The sequence below is a fragment of the Oryzias melastigma genome, linkage group LG1 (assembly GCF_002922805.2).
Source record: "Oryzias melastigma strain HK-1 linkage group LG1, ASM292280v2, whole genome shotgun sequence".
NCBI classification, from domain to species: domain Eukaryota; kingdom Metazoa; phylum Chordata; class Actinopteri; order Beloniformes; family Adrianichthyidae; genus Oryzias; species Oryzias melastigma.
In genome coordinates, this window is record NC_050512.1 from 20,443,251 (window position 1) to 20,455,624 (window position 12,374).

The following is a 12,374-nucleotide window of genomic DNA, read 5'->3' on the forward strand; positions in this document are numbered from 1 at the left end:
AAAAAAAAAAAAAAAACTCAGAAAGTGTTGACATTTTATCACCAAAGTCATACTTGTTTACAGAACCACAAAATGCCTCTAATAAAAACTGACCAAATTATTCATGGAGTCTCCTTTGTCTTCTGCAGTGAAGCACACAAACACTCATCGTCTGTGAGGGGCAAATATATTTTAATAAAACCACTGAGTTGCAACCTCAATTTCATTTTGATGAATTTCCTCCTGCGGGAGTGAGCCAGGCAGAGGGCGGGAGGGCAGAAAGGCGGGAGTAGGAAGCCGGGTGATGAGGGGGGGGAGCAGATAGAATTTTCATGATTGTTATTTTTGTTATTATACAGAATGGGGGTGTGGGAGGATAGATAAATGGTGTTGGTTAATGTGAAACATTTTTGCCGAACGCTCCATTATCGGGCAGGTTGGGCACGTCGAGGGGGTTATTTTTCCGAGGGATCTTTGGCCCTGGTAATTAAGCTCCATTCACCACGTCCTGTTCCCCAAATTAAAAATTTGTCATTAAGTGGAATTTACCATAATGCCTTTTTATCTGCCGGCGCTTCAGCTTGTGTGAACGTGTGAGCGGGATGGAAACGAAGGAGGGGCAACACGAGAGGACAGCCAACACACTGTGAAAACATGCTCACAAAACACACACACAAACTCTCACTCACACTTGGGGGAAAACGGCAAATTGAAAAACTAAAATAATCCTGGACAGCGGCACAAGTTTGTGTGATCAGACACACACGTACATAATCGTGCGCAAACACAACTACCCTTCAATCCTAGAAATCCACTGCCTTTGGCACAATTAATTAATGGTGCTTTAAAGTTTTAATTTAGATTTGTCTTTTCTTTTTCCTTCTCCTTCTCCTAATGTATGCTACATCACCTTCTCCGTCACACACATACGAACCCTCACAAAGACTCAGTCCGTGTGTTTACGAACTTTTTTCCAGGGAGATAGCCCTCATAAGCAAGGTACAAGCCAATAATGATTGAATGGAAGAATCTTTGTCTCTGTAGGCTTTATAAACAATACAATTATTAGTCTTTAATTAGAGCAGCTCCTCTGTGGGACAGGGGACAGACAAAGAACAATAGAGGATTAGAAGAGGAGCTCCTAATATGGCTCTTTTATCACTCCATTCAAATACAGCTCATAAATGCATCCTGCTGGCTTTTTTTTTTGTGCACCTGACAGTCGATTGGATGGCAGGTTAAACCAAAGAGAACAAAATCTTAACATGTTTGTACTCCTTTCTCTGCAGTTTTGTTAAAATAATCTAAATTAAAGGCATCATAAAGAAGAAAATATAATCATTAGCTCATTTTTTTTAATCATACCATTTTTTTTATACTGAACTGCTGTACAGGGATGGGAATAACTGTCAAACTACAGAATTAGGTCAAAAATTCACAACTTGGTTAAATCTGAAAATTTTCCATTTCAAAACCAATTTATTTGTTTTTTAAAAATATTATTTTAGTTATGGATTCATATTGAAGGTAAGATCTTTTTGTTATAGTAATCCAAATTCTTACACCAAAACTAATCAAAAATATGTTTTTGCTTGGAAAAAGTATGTTAGGAGTTGCTTTAATATATATATATTATTTGAGCTTTGTAAATGTCTCATTTTTCTAACAATAATTGATCCAAATTGGTTAATCAATGATTTTAAACCCAGCCATACTAAGTCATTCCCAGGACACAAAGTATTAAAGACTAGGAAAAACATATATTTTATAAAATGAATGGAAAATAAAAACTATCGTTCAGTTCTGGACAACTACAACACCAAAATAAATTGGTAGGAAACAAATTCAACAATTCCTCAGTTTTGACATTGCAACCATTAGATTAAAGATGGAAAAAACAACAATTGCATTAAATTACTAAGACCTTTATAAGTCAAGACATAGAGTTTAGTGTGAGGATGATAACAAACATGAGTCACGTCGCTTTGACCCCAAGAATGTAACAAAAAAGAGTGAGAATAGGGGGAAAAAAAGGCTAAAGAAATAAAAATTTGAGAGCTCACTTTGTAAGCTAATAAATACAAACAGATAAATCTCTATAAGATTGAGATCGAGTCCTAAAGATTTACATATGCCATATCTCTTTGCAAGCCATCAGAGATGCATACAAAGACCCTAAATGAACAGGAGGGGGATTAGGAGTTGGGGAGCAGAAGAAACGTAGAAAAGAGGTTAAACAGGAAGCAGGAGGAAATAAGTCAAGAGGATGAGAGTGGACAGATGGCAGAGGTTATGCCTGGTTGAAACAGCAACACCGGAGGAGGGTTTTGTGTGTGCGTAAGTGGGAGAATGACGTTTGCGTTCCAGATGTCAAAAGCACATCAAACTCATTTCTGTCAATCGATAGCATATTTCCTTTAACACCAAACCCCTTGCCCTGCAGAATTAAGTAAATATAGGCTAAGGAGTGTATTCTGAGATGAACAAAATAATTGTACCTCGCAGCAGTTGACTGACAGATAAAGTCCAGCTGAGGTAAACTACATAACCGACTGAATGACATCATGCTGTCAAAGCCTCTAAATGTATGTCAACAGTGCAGGAAGGAAACTGCAGGAGATGCAGGCGGAGGGATGGGGCGTCTTATTTAGTGTCGTTTAATTTGCTGCTCTCCTTTCCATCCATCCCTCGGCTTTTCTGACAGGTAATAAAAAGCAGGAGCTTTACTGACAAGCCCATTTGAATTTGGATTGAATAATATGACGGTGGGGTTTCCCACAGAAAGCTCTGTCCAAGCGTGCAAGGGAGCACCGAGACTGAAGACAGTAGCAGCTCCAGCGCTTGGAACTGCCAGTCTGTTTGTGTGCACTCAGCACTGCGCGCACAAACACACACTTGCTGGCATAATGGTAGCTAATGCAACTACTATAATGAATTCCTGCAACTACCCACCATGCCAATCCAATATGCTTCCCCTTCACATCTGGGCCCAGCCTCCCCACTCATTTCCTTTCCCACTCATTCTCCCTTCCTCTCCGAAAAGCCCTCCATCCCAACTCTTCCTCCTGTTCTCACCTCCCTTACCTCCAGCACCACCTCCTGCTCTCCAAAGCTGCTGAAATCCCATTCCCCATGGGGCAGGCTAAATTGAATTGGCGTGTTTATATGAACAACAGGAGCGCTGCTTTAATATACCTTTGAGTTTATGCCTAATGCCTCCCTGCTCATACGGCAGGAACTCCAACCCTCACCTAACACACACACACTGCTTTTGTGGAAGTCAAAAGAGACAGAACGGCAAGGGATAAGGGTAAAGAGATTGTGCTTGTTTTTGTAAACCGGAGCGAGACGGAAAAAGTAGCAAGTCTGTTAATATATCCTAAAGACTACATGTATATTTGTTCCACAGCTCCACTTTTACAGGATCATGATCTCATCCGTCTCCAAGTTGAATGTTGATGAGACAAAAAAAAAGTCTGGAAGATGTATATATTTTTTAGATTAGTAAGTAATGCTGAATAAATATCCGGCATATCGGTGGAGGGAGTCGGTCATGCATGTCGACTTGCAAACATCCTCCATTTTCTCTTCATCTCCCCCTTTTTTTCTCCCCTTTCTCTGTTCTCCCTCTTGTCCCCGTTCTCTTTTGGCCCGGTGTCAGCCTACAAAAGGCTTGCAGTACAAAGGCAAGAAACAGGTCTGAGACACTCAACCCAATTACTATTGATCCGTCTGCACTCAAGAGGACAGAAATGTGCTCACCTGCATGCCCACACACAGCCAAACAAACACGCACAGGCTGATCTCTCTCCATATAACAAGTCCTGTAAGGTTACCAAGAGTTATTTGGCTTCAACTGAATTTTCACACTCTCTTCCAAGAAAAAAAAAGAAAGAAAAGCCTAAAACTGGGTAAAACTGGGTAAGAGAGACTCTAATATAGTATCTGAAAACAACAAGAAATTGTGTTAGTGTTTGTATTGAAAAAACAATTATAATCGTACAAAACTATGGACACATAAATCTTTTAAAATAAAAGGGAAAGTGATTATTTACATTTGCAATAGCTGAAAAAATTCAATTGAGACCAAACCAAAAATAAGTGTGTCAAGATATAAAACATGCACAAAAACCAAAGAAGAAATACAGATGTGACAGTACCAGGGACAAATACAACCATCATAAAACATAGAGGAAGATGGAAGAACATCAAACGGACACTTCATCATAAAAATGATTTTGCACAAAAACTCAAAGTGTTTGGATCTCCTTTTTATTTTCATAATTTGCTTTTTTTTCCCCACACAAATATTAGGGGTGTAACTATGAATCGACGTATAGTCCTACGATCCAACCAGGTTGATCTATCCTAGGCAAGCTGTCAATCAAGTCGTCCTATGCCATGATGAAATCTTTTCAAAATGAAATAAACTGATTGTAATCCATCCTGGAAAATAACATTTGGATTGAGACATAATAGGTTTATTTCACTACAATGTAAAAATGACCATCATAGTGGACAACACACAGGTGATGGCAGCAAAAATGATCAACCTATCACTACAGTCTAATTTGTAGAAACACTGAATTTAGCTAAGACATGCAACCATATAGTGAGGTAGAATGTTCTAATAGTGTTATCTTAGAATTAATTTTATGTGGAAAAACAACAGTGGGCTGAACTTCATGAAACTAAAATGTGAATGAATTTTCCATAAATTTTTGTTTACTTGTTTGTTTGTACTCATATTTAATTTACACTTACTTATTTTGCAAGAAATACAAGGAAATTGGAAAACTTCACCTGCACTGTTCAGTACTCTGGTATTTATCTGAGTCCTACTGGTTGAATATTTGGCTGAAGATATCTGGGATCGATTTTATGTTAGTGAATCCGATCGACTTGAATCATTCAAAATGAACCAAAATCAACTATGAATCGTATCAGAAACCACAAGTCATGATTTGAATTCAATCGTTGTTAAAGTGAATCATTACACCTCTAACAGTTATGCTTTTATCATAAACATATATTTTCAGCTTTTCCTCAGAGTTACTTTGGTTTAATACAACAGCTTTCTTGCTGTATTTTTAAATAAAAAAAAATCTCAATAACAGAATCAAAAGTTAAGAAACCTACAATGTTGGGTAATCAAATACATAATTTACATCTGCGTTGTTTATCACTGAAAAGTCTTAGTGCTGAACATTAGGGATGCTTTGATTCTCAGTTTAAAACTGAGCCATATGTTATACCATTGAACTGAATTCTGTGGAAAGTGAATTGTTTGATCCCTATTGCATACATGCAGTGTGTTTACATCGAAAGTTTCAAACAATTTAGCTACATTTAATAAGGATTTGGTTGATTTTACATTACACCAGGTTCAGTATGAGCCAAGTGAAAGGTTTCTGTTTTTTGTTCTTTTTTGCAATACAAAAGTCTTATCAAAATAAAAAAATGACCCAAAAATAGAGGTTTGAACCAATCATGTAAAAAGTGAATTGTTGGATAACTAATGAACATTTATGCATTTCGCCAGTACTGGTAAGGTTGTACAAAATGATTCACAAAAAATAGGATATTACTTTGGAAATAAATGTGGTCTGACTTCTCACCAAATCCATTTTTAAATGTGAAAATCTCAGCTAGATGCTTGTATGCACACACACACACACACGCAGTCCCACATTAAGCGTCTGATGAACTCTGAATTTGGTCTGTAAGCATGTGAAGAAATATCAATGACTAAAGTCCCCAACGAGTCTGCAACTATCTCCTCCGCTCTGATTTTATCCACAATAATTAAATTTCTCTCCCAACGCTGACTGTGGCTTTATCGGGCGCTCGCCACCACAATCTCAGCATTTCATTTAACCATAATCCCCTGGATAAAGGGGAGGCCTAGGTGTGCTAATGCACTGGCACACGTGCATGCAGCAACACAGGCAATGGGCAAAGGCTTGATAGACATTCACAGACACACCGCAACAAACCACAATGCAAAAGGACAAATGTTCCAGGGCTAAGAGAAGACCTGACACCTTTGGACACAATGACATGTGAAGTGATAAAGTGTTATAGTAAAAAAATAAAATAAAATAAAGAGAAAAAAAAAAACGTGTGACCACATCTGTGATGCATGCTCAGAGTAGCTGGAGTAAATCTTACCCTTGCGAATCTAAAAACTGTCACATAAGCCAAGACCTGGTGTTGATGTATGGAAAATAGGCCAGAGGAGAATACAAACCTAACATAGATGGAAGAATAGGTGGAGGAGAACAAGAGGAAGGCAGTTAAAGATATGCAAGTTCTTTCTGAAAAAAGCCTTAAAATTAAACTGAAAAAAATATCAAAGAGGTTTAGAATACCAGCTTCCTAATAGCAATAACAAGTCAATTCAATTTTATTTATATAGCCCAATATCATAAAAATTGCCTCATTGGGCGTCATGGAGGTAATTGTACAGAGGCAGAAGGTCGGTCATCAAATATAAACAATAGCTGATTGCTAAACTAAACAGACTAAATAAAACTGACTATCCTTGTCCTTAGACCCTCCTTCCCGGTATGAAAAAACTCCTAAAAAACCTAATTCAGGAAAAAAGAAGAAACCTTAGAGACGTCCACATGAAGGAAGGATCCTCTACCCTGACTGAAAGGGGATTTACAAGGACTATTAAAGAGGAATTAGCCTATCTAACGCTACAACTATGTGTTTGAATAGAGTTCAGTCAGATAGGACTGGGGGGCGAGATCCACAGCCAAGACGAGCCAGAGGCGCAGTCCACGGCCAAGAACAGGAGCACAGAAGATCCACCAGAAAACACTCCTACTCTGAGATGCGAGATGACGTCAGAGGCGTGCTCCACGACCAACATTGGTGTCTTTTCGAAAAAGTCCCACTCCAATCATCTTTTGATCTTTTTTAAGTGTTCCCAGTGGTCTTATAATTATGATTATGCCGTTTTTAGCCAAAATACAAAAAAAATAAAAAATTCTGCACTATTTTCTGGGACAGTTTCTGCTGAGCAGGAGTTCATTAGAAATATACCTCTGAGTTGTGGGCAGGACTGTTGGCATGAAGTAAGACTACTCATTTCCAATCATATTTTTGGTTACACTCTTCCGCTAGCTTAAGGCCTGTCACAATCCCAACCGAACATTACCAGTGGAACAAAAAAGGGGAGCACTATTGGAAATATCTAGCCGTACAGTTTTGAGTCAGATACCAGCTCGGACAAGGAAAACTAAGACATTCATGGATCTTGTCGTATACAGGTGGATGCATCGGAATGGAGCAGAGCAGGGAGATTTAAGTTTGTACTTAACAGCTACAACTTTTTCCAACAGTATTTTTTGTCTGCTTCTGGTTGACAAACATTGGAATAAAGAAATACTCGCACAGTATTACAGTTTTAATTTGAATTTTCTTTTTATATGCCCTCCATAATGAGAAAAATACTAGAAGATGTTCAATAGGGTGGATTTTTGAAAATAAACTAAAAAGAACATCAAGGAGCATCAAGGAGAATACATGCCTTCTAATGGCATAAACATTAGTCTCTTTTTGTAAACAAATATTCTAAATACAGATTATTATCATCACAAATGTATCTGCATTCCTGTCTTAGTCTAAACCACGTGTCAAAGTCAAGGCCCGAGGACCAGATCCGGCCCTTTCCTGCCTCATATTGCTGGACATACTTTAACAGATTTGTATTTCAAGAAAATTAATCAACTCTCTATTGCCTCCCTAAATGGTAAAATAGCGTCCACTTTTGTAGCGCTTCTTCCAAGTGCTGCGCGACATGACGATACTTATCGTGTGGGTGATAGAAAACTGTATATTGTGCCATTTCTCTTCTATCGGTTCTTTCATTTTTGTTTATTTTTATTGCTGAACTTTGATGTAAAAATGTGTTTTCCTACTAAGACACTAAACTTTTGTGCACTTTAAAAATGTGTTTCTCATTTGTGACAATTCAGTTACATGTTACTTAAAAGAGTACCGGTAGTCAGAGAAAAGTAAGTACTGACATCTTTGGCAATTTTTATCAGAGAATAACTTAATTTATACTTTCTTTTGGTAGATAGTAATATATATCTTTATTGTGATATAAAATAATTTACATCGTGATATAAGAAATTTTTACCACATCACCCAGCTCTACTTCTTCCATTCACCCATGCACACAAACATTCAGTCACTAATAGTGGCATAGCTGCCAAACACTGGTGCCAACCTATAGCCAGCAGGAGCAATGCTGGGTTTGGTGTTTCAACCAAAGACACTTCAAAACATGGACAAGCAATTTAAAATGTCTTAATATCCTTTTTAATTTTAACCATTCCCTCCCTAAACGCAGGTTGAATATAAATGTCAGCCACTACGACGAGGAGCGTGAAAATTCCAGGCTTGAAAGCCACCAAACAAGGGCTTTACGCCACAATCAGATGGAAAACGCAACCGCAAAAACGTACTGCAAGTGAGCCTGATGGGTAAAAGGAATCGAGGATGAGGAAAAAAATGTTAAGACTGCATGAAATTAGGAGTTGGTGCCAGTAAGGCCAGACCAGGCCCAGCTGGTCTCTGTCTGACGAGGGTCTTAATTAAGAGACATGGGCAGAAGCCTTAGAGTGGCCACATACACACTGCCAAAAAGCCTCTGGAGACAAAACTGCTAAACAGGCACACTTGTGTGTATATCTGTGTGGTACAGTGCCAAGAGTCTTCCTCTCGTACACACACACACACACATAGCCATCCTCTGGGACTTTCTGAAAAACATTGGCCGGCTATTATTAGGTAACCTTTTGCATACCAAAGCAAGTGTACCCACCCTAAATGTGTGTATTTGTGGTTCTCCTTCTTATCCTGTTGACTGTTAAACTGAACTTCTGAATCCAAAACGGCTCCCCTCTCTGCTACTGGCAGAGGAAAAGGGGGAGCCTTAAGTGACAGAAAGAGGAGGACTAGATTGGCAAGAGGGGGAGAAAGAAGAAAAAAAAAAGGTGATTTTGTGGATCCATGACTGCCTTTTGCCCATTGACCCCTCCTTTGCTTGCTTGTCTTTCTCCTCTTCCTCATCCCAAAAACGTATTAATATTAATACACGTGCTCCTTTCTTCAAGCCCCCTCCTAAAAAAAAAAAAAAAGAAACCCCAACACCTTAGGCTACCAGTTAATAAAGCCCTTTCAAGGACCCCTCCCAGCCCCAAAACCAAGAAAAGACAATAAAGGGAAAGTTGGTTGGTCAAATAAAAGAACAGAAATGATTACAGTCTCATGGGAGCTCCCTTAGTTCCACTGTTACCCCCCACAATAATTTGATTTCCTATTAAGTGATTGCTTAATTATAATGATTATTATTGGTAATTGTAATTGACATTTTTTGTCCCCTGCTACTCCCCTCTCCACTCATCCCATCTCTCAGCCAGAGACGTCTTAAAGGAAACACCCAGGGGAGAAAAGAGGTGGAGAAGTTCTGTCTCGGTGGGTGCAAAGCAGGTCAGTTGAAAAAGCTAAAATTATGCAACACTTCCAAAAGCTTCACCTGAAAACACAACGCCAGCTTTATTCAATCATATATTATATCGTTTCTGTGAGTATTTGGTCAAATCTGTCATTCTGTAGCTTCGGGGCACAATGTCTGTTCCAGTTCTGGGTGGAAAAAAAGGGATTTGTTTTGCTCTCAATGGGATATAGCGGTTAAATAAAGGTTCAAGCAGGAGGAAGGGATTCCCTGTCCACCTATCACCCCGTCCCACATACACACATTTAACTACAGTAGGGACCCTCTGGTCTCCAGTTTATTACACGTTCCTCCAGGCTAGAGTTATTGCAAACAGGCTGTGGTAGGATTTTGTTCTACCTCACATTCATTCCAACAGCTTTGACACAAGAAAAAAATGTCTAATCAAATTTGTTCGAGAGCCCATTAATACTAGGAATTGGAAACAATTTCATTGAGATCACATTCTTTATCTATTCCGAACTAAAGACGGAGAATCTTCGGTCCTCTGGGCCAGGGCACGGTTATTGGGCTCACCTCAGGCGTGCTGAGGCCGACATCGGCTCCGCACTTTTTGTCTTTGGAGGCACACACCTTCACACTCCAACACACACAGCCTCAGATCACACCTTCACTTTCGATCTAAAACAACCTCTCGTAAGTGGAAATTGCACCAAAAATAAACTTAAAAACATGAACACAAACAGAGTAAAAAGCTATAAATGAAAATAATAATTTAATAAATTAGTAGCAAAACAATTTAAATGTGTATATATTTAAGAATCTCCTTTAAGAAAACCTACAACTAAAATGTAAAGAAGTGAGGAGTGTTTCTATTACTCCATAACGCTTTCTGCAAGATTATCTTTAAATGAAACTTCTCTGAAGACAAACAGTCACATTAATACAAATGAGCACCTGCAGCCACAACCGCAGATGTCTGTGGGTGTTCGAGTCAAAGTTTCCAGGAAAAAAATAGCTAAAATTTTCATAAATTATTTTGACAAAGATTACTTTCAAACAGGATGATCTGTCCTTTCCAGATGCAGATAAATGTAGCACATAAATAAACCCATCTATGTATATGTATATATAAAAGGTGAAGCAGAAAAAGCACAGATGGCATCTGAATCTCTGTGATACCAAAAGGGATTTAAAAAGACTCATTTCGTCAGGCAGAAATTACATGCAACACATTCAAGTATTTTTTTTACATTTAAACTAAAATTACTTGTGATTAGATACTACCTTAAAATTTTAAATCTAAAAAAAATATTATTTAAATAGTTTTTATGGTCTTACTGCATGAGCTTAAATCTCTAAAGAAGCTGATTATAATATGAAACTCTTGTTACGTTTCTGACGGTGCAAAATGGAAACGACTGCTTCATTTGAAAAACTGGATTATAAAACAAGATCTACTTTAAAGTTCAATGTGGATAAAACATCAGGGAGACACGAAGGCCGATTTTGTTTTCAGCTCATGCACACTAAAACCTAGTCCACGTTGAGCTACGCTGACGCCTAACGCTGAGACTCGTCACTGGCAGACCGACGCCGCAGCCAATGCTTTATGGGGCCCAATCTCCTGCAGCTTTCCCACTCTGAAACCATCCCCTTCTAGCTCCCTCTAAACTCGCTTAATTTGAATTTACGGATGCTTACGTTAAGGAATGTCACAAGCAGGAAAAAAAAATATTTAATAAAATATTAATATATAAATCTAATTCCAAACTTTTTCATAAAATCTTATTAAATAAAAAATAGTTCAATATTTTCTAAGTTAAGTGTAAGATTTTGATTTTTTTAATTGACAAAAAGGACTAATCCATACATAAAAAAAACTAAAAAAATACGCTTTCGGCTAAATGTCTCCAATTTATTTTTCATCAGCCGAAATTAGACCTACACAGTATAGACTCGTCCCATTTGCATATCCTCTGTAAAAACTGGATAATACAAGTCAAACTATGGCACAGTGATTTCATGGTGTGTATGTGTGTGCCTGTTCAAACACACTGTGTGGTAGTGTGGGTGTGGCGTTACACCTCGTGTGGCACTGGGCAGCCAAGATAAGAGCTGATCCTATCCGTGTCTCCCTTCCGCAGTGCCCGCCCACCCACTCGCCCACCCGCACACATGCACTCTCAGCAACACACTCACACAAACACCTTCGGCAGTACCCAGCGTGCCATTGTGATCTCATTTTTGCAATCCAGATTGCCTGTGCGTTCACATACTCTCACATATGCAATCACAGTCGGCTAAAATCCATATTTCTACATGTTGTATTCTGGCACGTGATATTGGGCAAACAAAGCCCAAAAGAGGTCTCTGATTGGAATAAGCCGCAGGCCTAACCAAAAATCTTGCTGAAGTCACGAACAAATGGGAAGTTTAAAATGCTACGACAAGCCCAACAACTTGCATTTTTAGAGATCCATGGTGGATAACAAGTCAGTGAAACCTAGAAGACGTGAAATAATAGAAAACAGAAAATCTTACCTTCCTCTTCTTAACCTCTTAGTACGAAGATACTCTCTTCTCCTCTCAAACTCGCCAAGACTTTTCAGTCAAGCACACACAGTAACACACTCTTAAGCACACTTTGATGTGATCGGCCACCCCGATAGTGAGCCGGAGCTGCCTCTCTAAGCCTCAAACAAAGTTTGATGTGCACTGACCAAGACCGAGGGAAACAAAACACAAGCCAGGAGAACTGGGGGCAAGCAACAGAGGGGAAAAAAGTGTGACCACCGAGTGAAGTTTAACCACCCTGGATTCAAGTTGGGCTTCAGCACACCCCGCCTATACCATGGATCCTTTTACACAAGGACGTGCACCTTTTTCTGGGTGGGAGAGGCAGGCGGCTTGAATCTTG